Source organism: Sinocyclocheilus rhinocerous, unplaced genomic scaffold (genome assembly GCF_001515625.1).
Source record: "Sinocyclocheilus rhinocerous isolate Xijiao unplaced genomic scaffold, SAMN03320098_v1.1 scaffold357, whole genome shotgun sequence".
NCBI lineage: Eukaryota > Metazoa > Chordata > Actinopteri > Cypriniformes > Cyprinidae > Sinocyclocheilus > Sinocyclocheilus rhinocerous.
In genome coordinates, this window is record NW_015649568.1 from 558,537 (window position 1) to 565,448 (window position 6,912).

Consider the following 6,912-nt stretch of genomic DNA (forward strand, 5'->3'; position numbering starts at 1 on the left):
CGCGGGGAGCAGATGGCTGCCCCTCTTTCCTCGAAAAGAGAGACAAACGAGAGCGGAGCTTTTTCATCGAAAAACGCTCACAGTTAACGCAGATTGCCCCCTCGAGGACATCGCGTGCGTGCTCTTCGCCCAAACATAAGACGCAAAGATCATGTGTGTCATCAGGTGTCAAATAACGATGACACGGATGCACACATCTTCTAAACGTCTCGCAAGTGCTCGCCATAATGAAGGAAGAATGATCGCTCTTACCACGGAATGCACGCTTCAAACAAAACAGTCAATGAAGACGAAGAAGAGAATGACGTGTTCTCCCGGCGCCTATTTATACTATAGTCGCACCGGTAGTGACGTCATGGGCTGTCGCCGGCCAACATGTTGTTGGTGTTTTTTGAATGTATGCTTCAGACACGGGTCACGACGAGGCGTTCCCCATAGCGACCCCTAGAGGACGCAGTTCGAAGTTCCCTTGAAAGGGAACAGAAAGGCATTTTAGATATCTGCAGAATGAATAAAGCAAGACTCATTTACTTTACTGTTTAATTTTTCTCTTTCCTGTTTATTTATTACATGTTGCTGATCGGTGATGAGAAAATATTAGGCTTCTTTTTAGGTTTTGGCACAAACAAAACCTCACAGCAGAATTACACAGAGAGGATGCGTGTATGTTTGCTTGCATGAGTGAGTGACGTACACATCCGTTGTGTTCATATGTATTCTAAAGTGGCCGGTCGTCAACAGATGAGTGCAGAAATCTACTCTGTTTTCCTCAGCTGTAATTGCAGGGTGATGGCACTCCTCTCGCAGCAGAGCTGGAAATGAGTCTGGAGCGTGTGTGACAGCTGTGGAGGTCACCGAGCCTTCGGATGAAAGCTGCCTGTCTGTTCTTCACACACACTTTTCATCACATTGCTGCCTCTCTACCGCCAGTGATAAGCACACATAAACGCCCTTCAGTTGTGTGCGTTAGGATGCCAGCTTTCTGCACACCATCTCAAGTATCTTGCAAACGAAGTGCTGAAATTAGCTAGCTGATCAATACCATTAGTCCTGATAGATCATGTCCTTTAACACAAGAGCTCTTGATAGTTTGACTGAACCTGGAATTATTTTATTATAAAATAATGCTATCAGTCCAATTTCTTTTTAACTTTTTTTTCCTTCTTTTTTTTTGGCCAATGAATCATATTCAAAATATGAGCTTAGGGAGATGGAGAGAGTTAGTAACTATAACTGACTGTACAAAAGGTACAAAAAGAACTTTGAGAACTTTCAAGTTAACTTTTTTTGGGTACAGGTACAGTATTGAACTTTCATCTGTCATCTCCTCAGACATAATTTTGTGAGGCAGCAGTAGCTACACACTGCGTCTCTGTCTTCTATTTTTCTGCTTTATGACGGGTGGCAACTAGGGATGCAACCATGACTATTATCATTAATCTTTAAATGGAAATTTTGTAAACGACTAGTCGACTAGTCTAAAAACTCCAAGAAGAGTCAAAAATATGTATAAGCAATTGAAAAAGACTACTTAATCTATGAATCAAACAATCATATCCCATAATGCCTCTGAAAAATAGATCATATTATACTGTATGTATATGACTTAAGTGTTCACTTAACCAACGATAGCCAATATAGACAAAGTGTGTCAACAGAGACACACTGGTTGAGTGGAGCCCAAAGCGGGTACCGGGGTCTAAGACAACTCAGAGAAAGGGAACGAGGCTAATAACGCGTAACTCTTACCATACAGGATTTCAGAAAGTGCGCACAGTCTTAGCGTGCACACTTACCACTATGTGGATTTTAGAAAGTGCGCAAAGTGCTCAGTGTGCACACTTACCACCATGTGGATTTCAGAAAGTGCACAAAGCTTAGCGTGTGCACTTACCATAGCATGGATTTAAGAGCTTCGAGGCGTTCCCCATAGCGACCCCTAGAGGATGCAGTTCGAAGTTCCCTTGAAAGGGAATGTAAGTTTATCATTAGAATTTTTTTTTTTTTTTCATTTTTATTTTCAAACTTATTTCTGAGCCTTATCTCATTAGGACTGCTTGGGATTGGTTCCAACTTATCATTAAATACCATTAGTATTCCTTTAAGATTTTTTAACTAGAGGAGTCAAATCTCCTGTGTGCTTCACATGAAAAGCACCATTTGTGTGGCTCGCTGCCTGGGTATAATGTTCCAAATCAATCGTTTTGCCCGACGTAAAGAACACTGACAGCAAAATATCTCTAGGTTTTGGAACAGAACTACTGATGGGGAAAATACATTTTACCCAATAAGAACAGTCTGTCTAATCAGGGTGAAAAACTTTCCCCAATTTGCAACGATTTCAGTCATCCAATATTTATTCATGTCGTCTCCCCTGGCAACTGTGACAATTACAGAGCACCAGTCGAAGGAACAATTTGAGGGACTCAATCCTTTTCTCAATCCTAAAGTATCGCCATGCTTCAGGACTTACTTGTGATCTTCACTTCCCTTTTATCAAGAAGTTTACCAGTCCTTCCGATGTTTGTTCACTCATTCAGTTCAGTTTCACATTCAGTGCCGGAATGTGAAATCGAGCTTGTGTAGTGTTTGCGTTAATGTTTCCGCAGAGTATGTTTCAAGCCTAATAAAAGCTTTGCCCTCCATCTTTGAATGCTGACAAAGAATTAAATATCAGAAATGCAATTATTATGGAAATGAGAAGATGCTCAATATTCCACCAAATGTGGCGAATGTATTTGTGGGATAAATAAGATCACGGGGTCTCACCCAGTGTGTCTGTTGTGCTACTGGTTTCCTAGAGACATTTCATGCAGTGCCATACGCATCTATTGATAGGCTTGTCCCCTTCTGACTGTTGTGTGTTGTGTGCAGGAATTTTAACTAATCTCAGTAAATACGTTCAACATTTGCCTAGAGCCTCTGGTGTTCCAATCAATAATTTCACATGCTTCCAGAGAGCAAATGATATCGGTGTGACCGGGCTGTATCACACCTAGCTTTATGTCAGCATCAGTCTGAGCCGACGCTCCACAGGGCAAACCAGATCACTGCACTCCTACAAACAAGACATTATCATCCACTTAAAATTCAAACTTAAAAAAATTCAAAATTCGACAGCTCCCATATTATGTTCTACTTTAATATATACTTGTGAATGCTGACACTGGATAATAAGAGCCACTAAAATTGTTTAAATAAACTTCAACAAACTAAGGCTGGGTTATCGCTATCACCTTTTTGTGACTAGTATGTGAGCATTTAAATAGAGATGTATAATAGGGTGTCTCATTTAAACATTAATAGAAAAAAATGTGTAATAACACATTGATTAATTTCCATGAACCAGTTCAAATAGTCAGTTTCAATTAATTGATTCAAATGATGAATTCATCACTCAAAGTTGTGCACAGATACTTATTATGTGCTACTTATTGTTTTATTAAAATTAAAATGATCTAATATTTTGTTTCCTGTTAATTTAACAAAAAGCAGTGTGAACACATGCCTTGAGTTTTTTTTAGTTCTTACATTAAACATTTTTAATTTTTACTAAGATGAAATTGTACTTTCTTTGATTGAACAAATAATTTTCCTTCTACATCATGAAATTCTTCATTTTTGCATTGAACTTTTTACTCAAATTGTTATGCTGCTAAGATTAAACAAAACTAGAAATATTTGAAATTTGCAATATAGAAATATTTTAAATATTAAATTAATTAAACATCTTAACTATTTTTTAAATATCTAAATATATCAATATATAACGCTCTGTCAGATATATATAAGCTGAAAAACAGAACAAAACTATAAGCTCTGTAGCTGAACTACAGTCTTCAAGAGAAAGAGGTGCTGCGTAAAACTAATCATAGCGAGACAACATAAGAAGAGCTCTGGGAACAAACGTCTGAGACATCTTATGTCTGTGCATACACGGAAACCAGAGGAGCACTGCTCTGTGACTGGCATTCTAACCAAACACAATCAATACACAATCCCCAAAACATCGCTGCTGAGCCACAATAGACATTCTATACAAATGAAGCTCTAAACATCAAATGCAGAGAACCTCCAACAGGCATTTGACTTGTGTGCTTCCTGTCCCTCAGCAGCACACTGGTGCACCTGATTTAACTCATTATCTGCTTAAGTTCTTTATGAGAAGAATCGGGCACAGCTGCGAGGAGGGGCAGAGTAAACATCAGTGCCACAGAGGCATCTATAGTGGGCGTGGATGGGCTGGATAGCAGGGCTCTAAGATTTAGGAAGTGAAGCATGTCACGCAGCAAATCCCAGCACTCTGCATAATAGTTTTCATTCATCAAGGAAGCAGTTAGCCAGGAGAGAGAGGAATACATGGCATGTTTACATCACATTAATGTTAATTTGTGGATAGGTGTTAAACAGTTGTTATGATTATTGTGGTGGTTAGTAGGAGTGTAACGGTACATGTATTCGGATCGAAAATTTTCGGTACGGGTCTTTCAGTTCGGTACGCATGTGTACCGAACAAATACAGCATTGTATTAACCACTGCACGAGTGAAACTTCATTGTAAACTTACAGTTATATTGTTACTTTTGATAAGAAACAAAGTCTCATCTTTCAAATTATGTCAATTTTTTTCAGGAAATTCAAACAATAAATGCCGTTTTGCCGCTCTTTAATGTGGGGTGACAGATCACTGTATAAACACCTCAGGCGACCTCTTTACTACTAGTTTTAATGTGAAATAAACATGAATGAACATCTCATGCCTCATGTAATCGCTCAATCAGTGTTTCGACCGCGGAAAGACGTCAATAAAGCAGCTTGTAAACAAAATGTCACATAGCATTTCATTTACCTCAGGCAAGTCATCAGTGTCCACAGCTTAGTTCGCTAGAGAAATGAAGAGCAGAGAAGAGCATTTCGCGAAATATTAGACTTTATAATCATTATATTTTTCTTTACCTGTTAGTGATGTCTTAATTATTTAATGTATGTTTAAATAAATCTGTTATGAAATGAGTTATGAGAGGCACTGTGTAAATTAATAAATTTCAACAACAAATAAAATTTTTATAATTTAGAAGTTAATTTAAAAACTGCATTATGTGCAATTTACATGTTTTGCATACATTTCTTTAAGTTGAGTGTTGATTATTATATTTACAAATAAATAATAATTAAATTTAAGCTTGTGCTCTGATGTTACTTGTAACCTTATAGTAATGTAAAAGGGCTCCCTATAGTTTAGAGCATAAGCTAAGGTAGATTTTTATCCCTAAGGAAATTTTAATTATAATTCAATTTATTTAAAGAAAAAGAGAAATTTGTTCAATAAACCACTGTTTAATAAAAAAAAAAGCAATTTTTATGTTTAGTTTCCCCACTGCTGTGCCGAAACCGTACTGAACCGTGACATCCAAACTGAGGTACGTACCGAACCGTCATGTTTGTGTACCGTTACACCCCTGGTGGTTAGTGTTGGAGTAAAATGTTTTAACATGTTACATACTCACAAAATATGAATAAAACTGTATTAATAGTGAGACTTGTCTTAGCAAACATCCCTAATGAACAGAAAAGTAACATTAATTATTTGAAAATGTAAATCTTGTATATGGTGTACTGTACATTCAAAATCAATAACAAATGACCAATTATTATCTTCATGTTAAACTACTTTCCCCAAAAAAATATAGCACTAAAACAAAATCAATCATATTAAAATGATCAAAGTCAATTTATGCCTAGATTATAATGCAGAGTATTAAAATAGTTATTTTTAAGGATTAAATTTAAGTGAGCATTAGATAACGCCAAAATAAAAAAATCTCATTCTAGAGTCAATCTGATTGGACTTAAATCTGTGGCGCAGGATGAATCATTAATATTTCAGTCAGTTTTTAATGGTTAAAAGCAACATTTCAGAGGAAATTAGCATACAGATTAGCCTCAAAGCTAACACACATGGACTAAAATCAACAAAACTCATATTCTGATTACATAAGGTCTTCAAAAGTAACATTCCCCAACAATAGTGATGGTTGTGTACTGTATGTATGTCCATATGCGAAGGACGTTTGTGTCTGTGTTTGATTTCCTCTCCGAGCTCCCTAATCCAGCAAAATTTAATATTTCACACTGGCGTAGACCTGAAGCTCCTCCACGGCACTGTCTGAGTGTGTGTGTGTGTGTGACTGCAAAACAGCACAAGTAGGACAAGGAGTCTAGAGGGAGCATGAAGGGTGGAAGAGAGCAGAAAGGAGAGGAAAGGAGCAGAAAGGATCATTTCTACAACTACCAACAACAATAATAATACAATAAAACGGCATCATGGGAGACGCATTGACTATATTCTGAACTCTGCACTGTGGGTCCCTCTGAATGTACGAGATATTTCAATGTTGATGCATGTGTGTGTGAGTAATGCTGCCGCAGTCACACTCCCACTAGGCTGGACTGGAGTTACAGGGTTCAGAAAGCACCTCTGTGATTAATGGACACGTGCCCTGCTGTGGATGACACACAAAGCCAATAAATACACTGTCCGTAAAAGCTCTTAACCCCTTGGATGTCCCTAACGCACTTGTAATGACTTGATTACTTAAATTTAATTTGTAAGGGAATTAATTATTATTAATTCATTCAGGTTTTGAAAGGACTCGGATCTGAAAAAGTCGAGGTCCACCTGATTAAACTGATTTTGAATTTAAATGGTTTACCTATCAACCAATAAAATGACAGATTCACACCGCAACCTCGGCAGTAGTGTGGGCACAAACAGAGATTGAGAAAGACTGACCAGTTGGAAGCTCTGTTTGAGTGAGAATAGCACATTAGAGCTGATAAAACATTGACCTGCTGCAAGTGTGTGTGTGTGTGTGTGTGTGTGTGTGTGTGTGTGAACAAAGAAGAAAAGAG

General features: G+C 37.7%; 1 protein-coding gene across 1 annotated transcript in view; it reads right to left on the reverse strand.

Annotated features, from left to right (window-relative positions):
- Positions 1–6,912, reverse strand: part of LOC107710665 (membrane-associated guanylate kinase, WW and PDZ domain-containing protein 2-like) — a 139,737-nt gene that overhangs the window by 42,161 nt on the left and 90,664 nt on the right. The window lies entirely within an intron of this gene.